Genomic DNA, 18,799 nt, shown 5'->3' with positions numbered 1-18,799 from the left:
CCATGAAAAAAATCTTTAAGCCAAAGTCCTATTTGGAATCCCAAGGTTAGGTAAACCCCAATCACTTCCACTCCGCCTGCCTCTCGCTTCCCTGTGGCCTTCATCACAGTGACCCACGGTCACAACTTAGGATATGAACAATTCTCCTCGTGCTCCTCTCCTGCCATCAGGGCCCTGTCCTTCCCTGCTCCATCTTCACGCCTGCTGCCTTCTCCCCACTCTATCCTTTAGTATTCTAGTTAGTTTTCAAGGAACCCTCTTACCTTCTTACACTTTTCCTAGAATGCTCTCCCTTTGCTACCCCTGACATTAAACTAAAACATAAGAGCACCACTCCCCTTATCAATTTCTCTCACAGAGATTCGTTCTATTGGTCATTCACTTAACAACTAGTTACTGAGCAAATACCCTGTGCTGGGCACTGTGCCAGGAACAAGAATAGGACAATGGATAAAAGATGTGGTCCCTGCCCTCATGGAGTTTACAATGTAGGGGAGGAGTAGACATCAATCTAGTTACAAATATGATAAGTTCTGCAAAGGAGAAGGTCAGTGCTCTACAAGAATATACAGTACAAGCACCTATTCTAGTCTGGACAGTAAGAAAGGCCCCCCTATTTTAAAAAGAATCTGTATTATATTTGTTGGGCATCTATTATGTCTCAGATAGTAGTAGCACTCACTATATATGACATAATCTATAGGTACACAATGTTAATAAAAGACATAGAAAGAAATTCACATTTATAGTACAGCGTGATGCCTGATATGTAAAAGATAAGCACAAGGGCATTTGAATAAGTGCTAAGAATCAGAGAACACTTCCTGGAGAGCACTCAAACTCATTTTGAGGGGTAAGAATTATTGAGCCAGAAAAAGGGAACATTCCAGTCAAAGGGAAGAATACATGCAAAGCTTTGGAGAAGGTCATGTCATAACACATTTGGAGACCTGCACAAAGTTCACTGTGGTTAAAGCAGAGAGTACGTTTAGGGGGAAGGATGATTTTGACCCATCTCTATGTCACATTGACCATCCAAGCCTCAAAAGTAAAAAATCTTCGAGGATAGTCTATGCTTCACAAATACAATGTTCAGCTACAAATAAATTATAGTTACAATATTTGTGCTGATAAAAGCTATTTTTGACTATTTGAGAGAGATAAATGGTATGTGTGTGTGGTATGTATGTGTGTGCACATGTAGCAGAAGAGGATCGGAAGTTAAAACAAACTAGACTCCATAATTGTTTTATAAACAATTGGACTAGGAATTTGTTTGCAGTCCAGGTCATAACATCATAAAACATAGCCAAAAATGTAGCTATGACACTGCATAAACAAAAGGAAAATAAAGTACAACGATCCCGTTACTGATCGTTCACATTGGCATGCATCTCATTAACTACACTAAGTTAAAGTAGGTTTAAGTATCCAACTGATGAAAGGAGTTTTTTAAAAGTTGGAATGTAGCGCAGCAATTTGTCTGTCCTGGCAGTGTTGCCTACAGACAGTCATTAATCAGAAAGGGAATTATTACTTCCTTATGGAATTCAGCTTCAGTTATTTGCCTCTTGAACTTACCTGGAAATCTTTAACATGGAGAGTCATGCTACACCCATTCCTAAATGGAAAATGCAACTCATCCTTCAAGTGTATCTCTTGAAGCCCACTCTTTCTCTTTATTCAGTCAGAATGTACCAACTGAAATTGAGTTCCTTTGCATCTTTCACATACATGTTTCTGTCACTGTTAAGAATTATGGAAATTACCTTTAAGGGGAGGGGTTGAAAGCCTACATATGGGGTTGTTTAAACAAAACCACATCTTTAGTCACCAATTAACTGAACCAGATGATCTAGAAACTCAACTTTGAAAAGTTTAATCTATTCTGTACTGAGGTTTTTGTTTGGTTTTGGTTTTGGTTTTTGAATAAAATAACAATTGAGGTTTTGGGAAGTGACCAGAGCCTCAAATGAAATCTTGGGCTATCTTTTTAAAAGTTTTATACACCAACAGGTGTTTTTTACTTTTGATTTAAAGTCTGCCTTTAATTTCTTACTTCTTTTTTAAATTAAGAAGCCACATCATAAGGAGTATGGGTTACTGAGACGTTATTGATCTCTCCCACAACACCAGGTTCACTACACAAGGGCTTGATCCATAACTCACTATTGGAGTAAATAAGGTTACTTCATTATTGGACTGTAATTTCCATTTTAACTTGCCCTGTGTCCTTAGCTCTGCCCTGCTAACATCAATGAGTAAGACACAAATAGGGAAGGTATGATCAACAAATTTGTAGATGACAAAAATCCAAGAAAGACAGAAAATATTGTTGATAAAAGAATCAAGATTCAGAAAGAGTATGAGAGGCTAGAACAAGAGACCAAATCTAACAAATAAAATTAGAACAAACAAATATAAGATCCTATACATGGTTTCAAAAATCAACTGCACAAGTTTAGTGGCAGTAAGTATGTAAGAGACTTAGGAATTTTGATTAATAATAAACTCAATATGTGCCAACAATGTGATATGATTCCAAAAGAAATCTAATGGCTCTTTATGGTGCTTTCATAAATATATAATATTGAGATGAGAAAGTGGGTAACTCAGTACCAAATTCAACTCTGGATACACATATTAGAGTAAGTTTGGGATGTGCTTGGTAAAAGAGCCTGAATGCAAATTCCAAGAGAATGTGTTCAAGGGATTTGGTTATTTAACTTAAAGACAAGACTTGGGGAACAAATGTAGCTGTCTTCAAATAATTAAAAAGGGATTCGAGGGGACCGCCCCATGGCTTAGCAGTTAAGTGCGCGCACTCCGCTACTGGCGGCCCGGGTTCGGATCCCGGGGGCGCACCAACGCACCGCTTCTCAGGCCATGCTGAGGCCGTGTCCCACATACAGCGACTAGAAGGACATGCAAATATGACATACAACTATCTACTGGGGCTTTGGGGAGAGAAAAGGAGGAGGACTGGCAATAGATGTTAGCTCAGAGCCAGTCTTCCTCAGCAAAAAGAGGAGGATTAGCATGGATGTTAGCTCAGGGCTGATCTTCCTCACAAAAAAAAAAAAAAAAAAGGGATTCGACTTACTACGCATAGACCCATAGGGGAAGAACTAGAATTAATGAGCACAAGTTTTAGGGAGTTAGATTTCAGTGCAAAAGAAGAAAGAACTTTTTTGTAGCCAGCCAAATAGTAAGACAAAGATGGAATAGGCTGCCTCCAAGTCCCCTGCCCTTTACTGGTGGTATTCAAGCCCAGGCTGGACAACCCCAGCCAGGCGAATATTAGCAAACATCGCAGTGAGGACGCGAGCATTATGTGGATTGTTGGACTGGATAGTCTACGATCCAGCTTTTTTGGACAAACTCAGCTATCACAAAGAGGCTCATCTGGGCCCTCACAAAGCACAAGATCTCTTACAGCTGTCAGAAATTATAGCCTCGAGTGTGGTAAAGCTGACAGGAAGCTAACATTTTAGTTGTTTTACATGGAATCTTAGCCAAAAGGTCAAGAAGTAATATATTTTAGCAGTGTGTAGTGGCCTGAGAGAGAGAAGGGCCATTATTTTATGATGTGACCCTTCTTCCAACTGGGTGAGATCATCCTCCTGTTTCCAAGAACATTGCCCAGACCTTGTGGGGACTGTAGGGTGAAGTAATGCCATACTTGGACCTTTCAGAAAAATGATGTGCTGAGAACAAACCCAATGCAGGATCCCCAAACACAAATCTAAGGACATTTTAGCCAGAGCAAAGAATACAAAGACCTGTAAACAAAGAAGCTTCAGAGATTAAACTAAATAGGGAATTTATTTACCTAAAAAGTTTTCAGACCATGTATCTTTAATGCATGGATTTCTGTCTTGATGCATTCAATAAAAGAAAGAAACTCACCGTGAAGTCCTGCTTCACTTTATATCATATCCTCTAATGTGGGGTGGAGTGGGGGAGTGCAGTGAAACCCAGAGTCCTTGTCTCCTCAGATTGTGTTTGAGGGTATTTTTCCTATTCTGTGAAGGCACTTGTCTCTCTGTCCGAGGAATTCCTGTGCCTAATACTTGGCACCATGACCACTCTCAGGACTGCAGGACTAAGAGCCAGAAGCATGAAAACTTATCTCCCTCAAGCCACAAGAAGAACAACTAGAAGAAAAGGAAAAGGAAAAGGCCTTTGTGCTTTAAAAACCCAGGGTCTCTTCTACTAAAGGTGAGAGAAGGGGTTATCATTTAGCTCAGTTAAATAAGAACTTCTTTATAGTCAGCTGTACCCATGAGTGAAATGGGTTGCCTCAGAGAGCTCAAACATATATTCATCTATTGACCACCAAAAGAAGGTGGCTAAAGTCAAGAGTGAAGAAGCCTAGTGGGTATCTTGGTCCCAAATTCCCTAGAGATATGTTTAAGAAGCCCCAGAAGTCATTATAACATCCCAGCCAATGGGTTTGCTAAGGAAACAGGGGGCTTGTGTTCGTTTCCAATAGAATCATCATTGCCATCAATAATTTTGCTCTTCAATGCTAAAAACATAAAACATATACAGGCAGAGCTGCTTTAGTTGAATTGTGTGAGAGTGGGTTTAGATAAGTGAAGAGAAGAAGGCTTGCCTTTATTTGCTTTGAATATTTACTATTCTGAGTAAAACTTAGTGTGAATAAATATTCCTCAGATACACCGGTGGTTTGAAATCCACCAGTGTAATTTGTTATTCCTCACAGAATTTGCATTATGCTGCAAGAAGGGACTCCAAAGAGTGCAAAAAGAGAAGAACTTTATCATTTTCTTCCAATGCTCATCTCCTCTGCTCCTTAGATGAATCTAGAGCAGGTCTATTGACTTTTCTAGACCCTCTCAGATAACAAAAATACAAAAAAAAAGTCTTAATCTCACTTTTACCCACAAAACCAACTCATTTCAATAATTTAAATATCTAGTCCCTGGGCCAGCCCCGTGGCTTAGCGGTTAAGTGCGCGCATTCCGCTGCTGGTGGCCCGGGTTTGGATCCCAGGCGTGTACCGACGCGCTGCTTGTCCGGCCATGCTGAGGTGGCGTCCCACATACAGCTAGAAGGATGTGAAACTATGACATACAACTATCTACTGGGGCTTTGGGGAGAAAAAGGGAAAAAAAAGGAAGAGGATTGGCAATAGATGTTAGCTCAGAGCCAGTCTTCCTCAGCAAAAAGAGGAGGATTGCCATGGATGTTAGCTCAGGGCTGATCTTCCTCACGTACATACATACATACATACGTACATACATACATACATTCATACATAAATAAATAAATATCTAGTCCCATATAATAGTCAAAAATCAAATCTTTATTTGGAGTTAATGCTTCTTTCATTCCCCAGCATGGGCTGCTTCAGGCTGGAAGCCTGCAATGGGAAAGAGAGACATGGTCACCTTCTTCTCTGGGTGCCTTCCTGGGTGCTTCTCATGCTCCCCGCCAGCTCACTTGCTGTGGTTTCTGCCCTGTTTGGAAGTGGAGTACGGCAGGGAGTAAGGTACCACTGTGGGGTAAGGAGCAGAAAAGATCGTATCTGACAGGTACCAGCAGTGCCTGGCATTGGTGCTCTCTGAGTCTGGAGTGTGTTCACAACTGTCTGTTTTCCTCATGGTGCACTTCTGCTGTTTCCTTGGAGACCCTTCTCCTCCATCAGAATTTCTATTAGATTGAAGACATCAACTTCTCTCCTCTGGCAGGTTGCTAGCAGCCTCCTCACTTCCTCCTCATCTGACTGTACACCTCCACCCTCCTTCCTGTGAGATCTCCTTGCCTGTGACAGGAAGCCCTCCTAGGTGGGGTCCTAGGCCAGCTCCTTCTGATCCATAGTACCCACACACATACTTCTCAGTGCCTCAGTTTCCTCATCTGTAAAATGGGGATATTAATAGCAACTGTCTCCTATGGTTGTTGTGAAGATTAAAGAAAACAATAACTGGCCCAAAATAAGCATAAAAAACAGTAATAATAATAACAATAATTTCCCCAAGATCACATCATTAGTAAGTGGTGAAACCAGATCTATCCTTCTCCAAAGTTGGGGGGTGGTTTTTCCATCTCTCCACATTGCCAGGAGGCAGACATGTTGAACCAAGGAACTACCCTGTGCTACTCAATTTACCTACTCTGCTCACTCATAAGACTGTCCGTGGGCACGATGTTGGGGCAGCAAACTGACTGGCCTGGCACCTCTGGCTCAACTGTCCAGCAGCACGCTAGAGGTGTGGATAAAGATCAGGAAATCCCAGGGTATCCATCCCCTTAGCTCCAGAGCATCACACCTGGCTGCTCTCAAGAATTGTCACAATGCTGAGAACAGTCCCAAATGAATCCCTAGAGACAGGGCACCCTGACACTTGGAGTGCGCAAGAGAACAGCTTTCTTCACTTTCAAACCAATATTATGCTCTTCAAACCGTCTTTTAGAAAACCTTATATAAAATCATGCTTCCTCAATAAGCAGCCTTCCAACAGAAGCCTCTTTTATGAGGTCTTTGCTCCTGCTTAATTAGGAAACTATCTTCTACTGCCACAGAGCAAAACTAGCAGAGATTTCTGGTCTAGGGATCACATCCTGAGGTTCAGACTTTTTCCCACTGTCTTCTCTCAGTTTTCCTTAGAGTATTTCTTAACTAATACATTTGATTAAATTATAAAGCCAGCCTCACATAAAAGATCCATTAAATATGCTCTTCCGGTAGGCCAGAGACACATTCTCTGTTCTCTAAAGGTCAGTTTTTTGCAAGCCTCATGTATTTCCACCCCAAGATGCAGATTCATCCTCATTGGTTCCTAAAAGGGACATGATCCTATTAGAGATAAAGAGCATCTTTCTCTGGAAAGAACCAAATGGCTTCCATCAAAGCATTTCAAAATATTCATGTGTCATTTCTACAAGCTACTTGCTAATTCAAAAGAGAAAGATGCACCTTTACAATGGCAAGATCTAGCACCTTAACCAAATAATCAAGCTAAGCTTCACTAATAGTGGAACAATCTCCTGTTATGTTCTTCCTGATATGATGCAACATAGAGCACAAAGCATCACTTATGACACACTCTTGCCAAATATGTTTATCGTGAAGCTGATCAATCTTGAGATATAATTTCCAGTTCATAGGAAATAAAAAAGATAAAGGAACAAGACTCAAAACAAACAAACAAACGAAAATAACCATGAGGAAGCAATAAGGCAAATCCAGAATGTGGAATGTCTTATAAGACAACTGGCCTAGTTTCTTCAAAAAGTCAATGTCACAGAGAAAATAAATTAGTGAGATTGTTCTAAAATAAGGGACAAAAGAGATATTAACCAAAGGCAATGCATGAAACTTCACGGGGTCCTAGTTTAAAAGAAATAACAATAAAAGACATCATGGGGGAAATTGAGGAAATTTCAGTGTGGATTAGATATTAGTTGTTATTGGGGAATTGTTAATTTCCTGAGGTGAGACTGTAGAATTAGAGTTACATGTAGACTATATGACTATAGAATATGACTATAATTAAAACATATGTGATGAAGCTTTTGTAGGTAAAGTGTCATGATGTCCAACCAATATATACATGCGTGTGTATGAGTGTGTGTACATATACATACACACACATTCAAATATATTAACAATTTGAGTACTGTTGTGGATATTCAGGTATTCATTGTAATATTCTTTCAAATTTTCAGTATGTTTAAAAATTTTATACAATATGATTGAACTGTCCCTATTTGTAGAGGATATGATTTTCTATGTAGAAAATCCCAAAGCACCTACAAAAAACAAAAACAAACCAAAAAAAAACAAAACCTTCTGGTGAGGATGTGAAGAAATTGAAACCCTTATACACTGTTAGTGGGAATGCAAAATGGTGCAGCTGCTGCGAAAAACAGTATGAATGTTCCTCAAAAAGTTAAAAATAGAACTACCACATGATCCAGCAATCCCACTTCTGGGTATTTATCCAAAAGAACTGAAATCAGGATCTCAAAGAGATATTTGCACTTCCATATTCCTTGCAACACTACTCACAATAGCCAAGAGGTGAAAATAATCTAAACGTCAATCAACAGATGAATGGATAAAGAAAATGTGATGAATACATACATTGGAATACATCACATATAGATCAACCATTTAAAAGAAGGCAATCTAGTCATATACTACAACACGGATGAACCTTGAGGACATTACGCTAAGTGAAATAAGCCAGTCAAAGAAGGACAACTACTGCATAATTTCACTTATACGAAATATCTAAAGTAGTCAAACTCAGAAACAGAGAGGAGAATTGTGGTTGCCAGAGGCTAGGGGGAGGGGGGGAATGGAGAGTTGCTATTCAATGGGTATAAAGTTTCAGTCTTGCAAGATGAAAAGTTCTAGAGATCTGCTGTACAATATTGTGCTTATAGTAAACAATACTGTACTGTACACTTAAAATTTTAAGAGGGTAGATCTCATATTATATGTATTTTACCACAATAAAAATTTTTTTAAAAAACCTCCTAAAGCTAAATTCAGCCAGGTTGCAGCTTACAAGAGCAATTCACAAAATCAATGGCATTTCTTTATACAACAGTGGGCATATGGAAACCAAAATTAAAAATAGGATACTATTTAAAATTGCTCTAAAGAAAATGAAATGCTTAGGCATAAGTGTAGCAAAAGATGTACAGGACCTGCATGATTTAATTACAAAATACAATGAAAGAAATCAAAGAAAACCAGGATAATTGGAGAGTTCATAGACTGGAAGACTCAACAAAATAAAGATGTCAATTCTCCCCAAATTGACATATAGGCTTAAAACAATTCCTATCAAAACCCCAGCAGGGTGTTTTGTAGACATAAACAAGCTTATTCTAAAATGTATATGGAAAAGCAAAGGACCTAGATCAGCCAAAACAATTTTAAAAAAGAATAAAGTCGGGGGCCGGCCCCATGGCTTAGCGGTTAAGTGCGCGCGCTCCACTGCTGGCGGCCCGGGTTCGGATCCCGGGCGCACACCGATGCACTGCTTCTCCGGCCATGCTGAGGCCGCGTCCCACATACAGCAACTAGAAGGATGTGCAGCTATGACATACAACTATCTACTGGGGCTTTGGGGGAAAAAATAAATAAATAAATAAAATTATTAAAAAAAAAAGAATAAAGTGGGAAGAATTAGTTTTTCTGATGTTAAGACTTCCTATATAGCTACAGCAATCAAGACAGTCTGATACCTGCAGAGGGATACACAAATAGATCAATGAAACAGAATAGAGAACCCAGAAATAGACTTACACATACTGCTCAACTAATTTTTGACAAAGGTGCAAACACAATTCAATGGAAAGAGGATAGCCATTTCAACATATGATGATGGAGCAACTGGACATCCATAGGCAAAAAAAAAGAACCTTGACCTAACCTCACATATTACACAAAATTTAACTCAAAATGGATCAAAGATTTCCATCTCTGCCCCCATTCATAACTGTTACTCAATTCATAATCAGCCTTAAGATAGGAAATGTTTTTACCGCAAAGTCCCTCCTCCTTCTATGGTCTTACAAAGGCTTGCCCCCGCCCCAACAACATCTGCTGATCATCCCCCTTTGTGCAAGTTGAATGGTGATGCAGCACCAGAGTGGTCTGATCTAAATGGGCTAAGGAAATAGAATTCAGGAGCTGGATTGAGTTTGACACTGATCTCTCCATTAACCTTTCACATTAACCTTTCACAATATCCTTTCAATAAATTTTTTTTTTTTTTCTTTTTCAGATTGGGTTTGTGTTACTTGCAACCAGAGTCTTTACTAATGCAGCAAGGTTAAAAACCTCATCCAAAGTCACAGCAGTTCGCAGTGGTGAGCCCAGACCTGTTTTCCCTCCACAGCCAGGGGGTGCTCTTCCTGTCACACCACACCACCCAGGAGGGAGACATTTTGAGGCAAAGAATGACTCTACGCTATTCAATTCATGACATAGAGGCAATCACCTTTTCTACCTCCTCATGAATCTATCCTGAGCGTGGTGTTGCCAGCAAACTGACAGATGTGGAGCCCCTGGTCAAGTCCACAGTGCCATCCAAGAGATGTGGATAGGATTGGGAAGGACCCACAGAATCTGCCCCTTTTGTTCCATATTGTCACACCACACTGCTCTCTCAGGGTTGCCACAATGCTGGGAATGGCCTCAAGCTGACATCAGTTGAAACCATCACACATTGTGGAAGTTGCTACTTGCACTATTTTCAATTTGATAATCACTTCTATGTAACTGCTTCACCTACATATATAGGATCAAGGAACTGATAGAACAACAGAACCCACCCACAAATCAGTCATTGAATCTAAAAGATTTTACTGCCTGGCACCATGTTTTTTTTTTCTCACTCCCCTAAGTTTCCATAGAGCCTATCTTAAGATCAAGACTAAGAAGCTCAAGTCTAATGATGAAAAATTCATAAATAATTACACCCATATTCCAGAGGCCCTCCTATACCTCTGACTCTGCTGAGGATCAAACACAGTCATATGCCGCATAACAACGTTTCGGTCAATGACAGACTGCATATACGATGGTGGTCCCATAAGATTAGCACCATATAGCCTAGATGTGTAGTAGGCTATGCCATCTAGGTTTAAGTACACTCCATGGTGTTCGCACAACGACAAAATCACCTAAGGACGCATTTCTCAGGATGTATCCCCATTGTTAAGCAACACATGACTGTATAGAGTAAGTAGTTCCTTGTTCCTTCATAATCCTTGAAAAAAATATTTTCCAGTTATCCAATCCAGTCAATTAATTTAGTTTTTTTTTGCATTGCTCTGAAATAAAAGGATTATTAGTACATAAAAATCAATCTGTAGCTATGGGATTTGTGAAGAGCCAGTATCTGCGCTTTCCCATCTGCAAACAGTCTTGATTTAGGATGTTTTTCATTGAATAGGGGTTAAAAGCATGGAGTCTGAACACACTGTCTGGGTTTGAATCCTCATTCTCCCAGTAACCGCATACTTACCTCTCTTTGCCTCAGTTTCCTCATCTATAAAATGAAAATAAAAATAACAACCTCATAGAGTTGTTGAGGATTGAGTGAATCAATATTTGCAAAGCACTTAGAATAGTGCCTGGCACATAATAAGTGCTATAAAATTGTTAGTTTCTACCCATTTTGTCCCCATTGGTTTTCTCTTTATATTTCTCCTTATCTCTTTATAGGCACCTCATTTCTACTCTCAAGCTTAACTTGTAAAGTATGGAATTTTCCTTCACTACGTCAAGACAAAATGTTATTGTTGGATCCCTCCTCAGGTCAAGGCCTCATGACTGTATTAAACTTTGCACTATTGTAACTTTCTGAAATGTTGAACTGGCTGTTGTGATGATTGTGCTTAGAAATAGCACAGAGATAAACATTACCAGGATTTGAACCCAACCTACCTGCCGAGGAGCTAATAAGAGCTGCAAAACCCAGACCATAACCATGTCCCAAGCGGTGAAGAAATTTCCTGCTCATTCCTCCCTGGAGGAGCCCAGGAATTTCTCCCACTGACTAAGGTGCAGAAGAATGGCATTTTGTAGCTGGCCCCAGGATTGTTACAACTGAAAATAAATTTTTAGCCCCATGGCTAAAAAATGTAATTTGCACTACATTCTACATCATGCTTTCATTGCACAGGCAATGTTTAAATTAAACCAATAATAATCAATAATTAGTCATGAAGGACATAATAATGGCAGCTTACTTTTATACATTTTATTCTTTACCAAAATATTTCAGGAATGTTATCCCATTTGTTCTTTATGAAAACCTAATAGAATAAGTATTATCCTCATTTATAGATAAGAAGTTGAGGCCCAAAGAGTCCAACTTGCCCAAAGTCACATAGCTAACAGTGGAACTGCCTTTCAACATGGGCCATCTGGCTTCAAATACATTGTTCTTTCTGCTATGACTTGGTTCTGAGCACTGTGAAGAAAGCAAAAAAGAGAATGTCTACATTTGAGAAACTCACAGTCTAATTGGAAAAAAAAATGAAAAGTTAAATAATGATACAAGAAAACAATGCAGAGTTCTACGATGTATGATTTTACAAATGTATTTATATGTGGGGATGTCAAACTCTTAGTAGATGTCTGGATATAACCACCATCAGTGGAGCATGGTACTGTTGCTTGCACCTTCTCTTCTGTCTCCTGAAAGGATCCCATAGCCCATTTCTGCCTACTACATGAAAACCTGGAAAAATCTGACCTGTCACCAGGGGCTGTTGTGATGATTGTGCTTAGAAATAGCACAGAGATAAACATTACCAGGATTTGAACCCAACCTACCTGCCGGGGAGCTAATAAGAGCTGCAAAACCCAGACCATAACCATGTCCCAAGCGGTGAAGAAATTTCCTGCTCATTCCTCCCTGGAGGAATGTCACCAGGGGCTGGAATACAGCACCTTATACATTTCCAGATAAGAGAGTACTAAGTATTTACATAGCTCTCTCCATTATTGCTCACTTATTCACCACATCACTCCACTTAAATAGAAAACATAACGTTTAATTCATTCATTTGTAAATAAGACAGAACTCACTGCCCTCATGGAACTTACAATTTAGTGGGGAGACAAATAACCATGTAAATAAGTAAATAAATAATTACATACTGTGCTAAGTGCTGTAAAGGAAGTTGAATAGCATGCATGCCTTCCTAGAAGCTAACAATGGAGAACCATAATTTAGAAAGCATTCTTCTTTCCTCTCACCTTTACATAGTTGGCTTCTGCCCATCTTCTAGGTGACAACTTAAATGTCACCTCCTTAAAAGAGCCTATCTAAATTATGATCCCCACTGTTATTCTCCAACAAAGCATTCTATTTATTCCTGACAATCAGAGGAAAGAGGGATAAAGGGTATAAAGGTCACAAAGGGGTTAAAAGCTTGTGTTGGTGGAACATGAGAGGGCCCTTGTAACTGAAGCATGGAAAAGAGTGGCACAAGATGTGGTTGGAGAGGCCTGCAGAGGCCAGATCTTCACACAGGCCCTATGGGCCATGGTCAGGAGATTGGATTTTATTTTATGTATTAAAAAAAGCCAAAAAAGGTTAACAGGTGAACAAAATGATCCAATTTATATTTTTAAAAACTACCCTAGTTTCTACATGGAAACATTTTCTACTCATAAAATGTCTTCTGTGATCACAAATCACTGACAATATCTACTGCTTTTATTCTGCCAACAAACTTTAAAGAAAACAGATGATGTTCTATCAAAATATAAATTCCCAAAATTGACTCTATAATAACAAGTAGAACACCTAAGCAATCCAAAATCTATAGAATTTTTTAAAATATATACTAAGGCTCTACCATTAATATTGCACCAGACTCAGGAGGTTTCCAGGAAAGTTGTCTCTAAATTCAAAGAACAATCATTCCCATGTTACCCTATTTTGCAGTATAGGAGGGAAAAAACAGAAGGCTTCCTAATTCATTTTACAATTCTATCATAATATTAATATCAAAACTTTATAAAGATATTTCAATAAAGAAAACTAGAACACTTATAGTTAATAAAAATTAAAATCTGAAATCAGATATTAACAAATCAAATCTAGTAATGTGTTAAACAGTTATATTCTATGACTAAGTAAAGTTTATTCCAGAAAATCAAGATGTTCCAATTTTAAGAAATATATTAGTATAATTTATGACATTAAAAAATTAAAGGAGAGGGCCGGCTCCGTGGCTTGGCGGTTAAGTGCGCGCGCTCTGATGCTGGCGGCCCGGGTTCGGATCCCGGGCACGCCCCAAGGCACCACTTCTCCGACCAACCCGGGGCCGAGTCCCACGTACAGCAACTAGAAGGATGTGAACCTATGACATACAACTATCTACTGGGGCTTTGGGGGGAAAAAAATGAATAAATAAAATCTTTATTAAAAAAAAAAAAAAAAAAATTAAAGGAGAGTGGGGCTGGCCCAGTGGCATAGCAGTTAAGTTCTCACCCTCTGCTTTGGCGGCCCAGGGTTTGCAGGTTCAGATTCCAGGCACCGACAGACACACCGCTTGTCAAGCCATGCTGTGGCAGCGTCCCATACAAAGTAGAGGAAGATGGGCATGTTAGCCCAGGGCCAGTCTTGCTCAGCAAAAAAAGGAGGATTGGCAACAGATGTTAGCTCAGGGCTAATCTTACTCACACACACCAAAAAAATTAAAGGAGAAAACTATGATTATATAAATACATGCCAAAAAATTTTGAGATATTAGGACAGATATTCCTGAGCTTAAAAAAAAAGAAAAAGAAAAAAACCTCTAAAAAATAAAAATAGTTTCTAAACATGCTAAATATATTTAAAAAATCAATAAACATGGAGCCGGCCCCATGGTGTAGCGGTTAAGTGCGTGCGCTCTGCTGCTGGAGGCCCAGGTTCGGATCCCGGGCGCGCACTGATGCACAGCTTGTCAGGCTATGCTGTGGCAGTGTCCCATACAAAGCGGAGGAAGATGGGAACAGATGTTAGCCCAGGGCCAGTCTTCCTCAGCAAAAAGAGGAGGATTGGCATGGATGTTAGCTCAGGGCTGATCTTCCTCACACACACACAAAAAAATCAATAAACCCTGGGGGAAAGGACAAAAATAATTATTTGCAGAGGATTTGGCACATGCCTGGAAAATACAAAAGACTCAAATGAAAAGCTATTGACCCTAGAATTTAGTAAGTTGGCTACATATAAGATAAATATATAAAATTTGGGGCGGGCCCGTGGCTTAGCGGTTCGTTAAGTGCACCCGCTCCACTACTGCCAGCCCAGGTTTGGATCCCGGCACGCACCAACGCACTGCTTGTCGGGCCATGCCGAGCTGGTGTCCCACCTACAGCAACTAGCAGGATGTGCAACTATAACATACAACTGTCTACTGGGGCTTTGGTGGGAAAAAGGGAAAAAAAAAAAAAAAAAAGGAGGAGGATTGGCAATAGATGCTAGCTCAGGGCCGGTCTTCCTCTGCAAAAAGAGGAAGATTGGCATGGATGTTAGCTCAGGGCTGATCTTCCTCATCAAAAAAAATATATATATATATATATATTTTATATCTAATATAATATATATATTTTTATATCTAATATAATATATATAAAATAAGATATAATAATATAGATATTTTATATCTAATATTTCTTATATATATATATAAAATTTATTAAATTATTTCTATATTAGCACTGATCAGTCCAAAAAGAAAATGGCAAGGGTGGGCAGGGAGAGTTAGAACCTATTCAAAATAATGACAAAATCTAGAAATACATTTAACAATAAAGGTATAAGACCTATTGAAAATATACAATATTTTCAAAATGAAGAAACACATTATAATACTGGGCTGTAGAGATGGAAACAAGTAATAGCATTAAAAAGTCCATCATTCTCAAGCTAATGCATAAATTTAATGTCATATCAATCAGAATCCCAAAACACAATTTCATTTTTGTTAAGAGGAAGGGGTAGAGGTTGGAATTAGATAAAATAATGCTCAAATTTACCAAGAAGAATAAATGTACAACAATTTCCTAAGAAAATTTTGAAAAAGAATAGTGATGAAGGGATTAACCTATCAGATATAAAATCTACCATAAGGCTTGTATAAACAAATAGTTACAATACTAGAATAGCACAGGAATGTAGATCAGTGGAACAGACTACAGAACAAATTGAAGTATATTCAGAAATTTAACATTTAATAAAAACTTGAATTCAGTGGGAAAAGACGTACTCTTTAAAAAAAATGGAGTTGGGACAAGTGGCTATCCACATAGAAGAAAATAATGTTAAATCCTAATATAAATTTCAGGCATAAGGAAGTACAGTCATGTGCCACATAAGGACATTTCCATCAACAACAAACCATATATACAACAGTGGTCTGACAAGATTACCACCATGTAGTCTAGGTGTGTAGTAGGCTATAACATCTAGGTTTGTATAAGTACACTCTATGATATTCGCACAATAACAAAATCACCTAACAATGCATTTCTCAGAACATATCCCCATTGTTAAGTGACGCATGACTGTAAATGAGGAAAAAAACCAAAAAAATATTTTAAATAGTAAGACATTTTCATAACCTTTAGATGTAGATCTTCCTAAACAAGATAAGAAACTCAGAAGCCATAAAGAGAAAAATCAGAGTACTGACCACATAAAAATCAGAAGTTTCTCTATAGAAAATGAAACAATAAACAATGTAAAAACACAATAAAAGAGAGACAAAGGGTTAATATTTCCAATATAGGCAATCCATTTCTGTGGTATTAGATGAATGGAAAGGGAAACAATCATTTCTTATTTTATGGGGGTTTTTTTTCTGTTCCTGGGAAAGATTCACCCTGAGATAACATCTGTTGCCAATCTTCCTCTCTTTTTTTTTTTTTCTCCCCAAACCCCTAGTACATAGTTGTCTATTCTAGTCGTAGGTCCTTCTAGTTCTTCTATGTTAGCTGCTGCCGCAGCATGGCCACTGACAGATGAGTGATGGGGTTCCGTGCTCGAGAACTGAACCCAGGCCGCCAAAGCAAAGTGCACCAAACTTTAACAGCTAGACCATGAGGGCTACCTCTACGTTTTTTTAAGCGTCGAAATTACAGGTGACTTTTACTTTTTGAGGTTGTTCAATAGTTTTCTTTCTTTTTTTTTTTTTTGTGAGGAAGATCAGCCCTGAGCTAACATCCATGCCAATCCTCCTCTTTTTGCTGAGGAAGACTGGCCCTGAGCTAACATCTGTGCCCATCTTCCTCCACTTTATATGGGACGCCACCACAGCATGGCCCAACAAGCGGTGCCTCGATGCGTGCCCGGGATCTGAACCCAGGCCGCCAGCAGCGCAATGCATGCACTTACCCGCTACACCCTGGGGCCGGCCCCTGTTCAATAGTTTTCAAATAAAAATAAGAATAATTGCATTGGAGGCAGAAGCCAGATTATGGTAGATTAAGGAATCAAAGGGAATTGAGGAAGTAGAAGAAAGCGGTGACAGGAAAGAATGAGATAGTGAAAGTGAAGACTGTTATTTCTTAGGTTGTGGACATTTTTACATCTAGAGGAAAAAGAGCCAGTAGAAGAGAGAAATGAAAAAATACAAAAGAGCGAGGGAGGGGCCGGCCTGGTGGCATAGTGGTTGGGTTCCTGCACTCCGCTTTGGGGCCCTGGGATCACAGGTTCAGATCCCAGGTGTGGACCTATGCACCGCTTATCAAGCCATGCTGTGGCGGCATCCCACATATAAAGTAGAGGAAGATGGGCACGGATGTTAGCCCAGGGCCAATCTTCCTCAGCAGAAAGAAGAGGACTGGCAACAGATGATGGCTCAGGACTAATCTTCCTCACCAAAAAAAAAAAAAAAAAGAGGAAGAGAATGAGACCCAGGATAGAGGTGAAGGAATTACCTTAAGATAAGGAGATACCTCTACCTATGAAATAGGACAGGATCTGTTGTAGGCAAGTTTGAAGGGAGACAGGATGAGAACAGAGAGAATGCCTTTCTGATGATGATCTCTGTTTTCTTTTGAAGAGGGAAAGACTATGAACATATTGCTGGCTAACAATGAGAAGAATGGAAAGAGAGAGAATTCCTAAAGAAAGTAGTACATTTAAAATAGCTGCTGTGGGGAAAAAGAAAACAAGCTGACCAAGAACAAGTAGGAAGGTTTCTGAGCTATGTGGAAGGCCTGGCTGGAGTTTGTATTAATGCCAGTCTGATTGGTCATATAGTTTTCTCTAGCTATATTCCTAAAACAAAGAGCAGGACACAGCACTGGAAAAAGGATTCACCTGGAGTGAAGGACTGATTGGGTAAATGGGATCAAAGTGCAAGGAGTGGCAGGGATTGACGATATTACCATGATTATCAGTGAAATCCAATTAAATGAACACAACAGGCCTGATAAACACAGACAGTGGCTCCCGAACTTTATTATGAATAGGGGTCACCTTCAGAGGAGTCCAAGGAATAGAAGAAGGGACTTGGGTTTCAAAGAGTCAAAAACATGGTAAAGGAAGTAAGAAAGTGCTGAAGGAAAATTGGGTACAGGTATGGCTTAGACCTTGGTGTACTTCCAGCAGAGGAAGGGAGTTAGGACTGTGACTTTTCTTTAAATGCTGCTACCACTCATTAGATAATGTTCTTTGCCTTAATTTCTCCATTAAAAAAAAGATTAAGATGCTATTTTTCCTTCCCTGTATTTATTTAGTTATGGGTTAAGTGTCGTAGGAAGAAGTTGGAGATTTTTTTAAGACTATAAAAATTTTTAAGCCACTCAACCCTGAGACTTGGTGAAATACCCAGGAGGCTTCCCAACCTGTTAGTTTTCATCCTTAAGGAGCAAGTGGGATTTTGTTTGTTTGTTATGGTTTTGCTTTTTAGAAATATGGTTAACTAATTGGAGCCTATAATGGTTAATTTTATGTGTCACATTGACGGGGCTAAGGGATGCCCAGATAGCTGGTAAAACATTATTTCTGGTGTGTCTGAGGGTGTTTCGGGAAGAGATTAGCATTTTAATGGGTAGATTAAGTAAAGAAGATGCCCTTACCAATGCAGGTGGGCATCACCCAATTCATTGAGGGCCTGAATAGAACAAAAGGTGGAGGAAGAACAAATGTGCTCTCTGCCTGAGCTAGGACACCCATCTTCTCCTGCCCTCAGACATTGGTGCTCCTGCTTGTGGCCCTTCAGACTCAGACTGAATTACTACACCACTAGCTTTCCTGGTTCTCCAGCTTGCAGATGGCAGATCATGGAACTT

The 18,799-nt window shown here is 39.3% G+C and overlaps 1 protein-coding gene across 1 annotated transcript in view; it reads right to left on the bottom strand.

Annotated features, from left to right (window-relative positions):
* Nucleotides 1-5,311: 5,311 nt before the first annotated feature.
* LOC147915255 (uncharacterized) overlaps nt 5,312-18,799 on the bottom strand; it is a 167,263-nt gene continuing 153,775 nt past the window's right edge. The window contains exon 5 of the mRNA XM_087439400.1: nt 5,312-5,389. The gene's annotated coding sequence lies outside the window, so the exon portion shown is untranslated. The remainder of the gene's footprint in view (nt 5,390-18,799) is intronic.

Source organism: Ceratotherium simum, chromosome 14, assembly GCF_057802395.1.
Source record: "Ceratotherium simum simum isolate JZ-2026a chromosome 14, ASM5780239v1, whole genome shotgun sequence".
Classification (NCBI taxonomy): Eukaryota; Metazoa; Chordata; class Mammalia; order Perissodactyla; family Rhinocerotidae; genus Ceratotherium; species Ceratotherium simum.
Note: the sequence above shows the minus strand (reverse complement) of the source record. Positions and strands in the feature narration are given on the sequence as shown.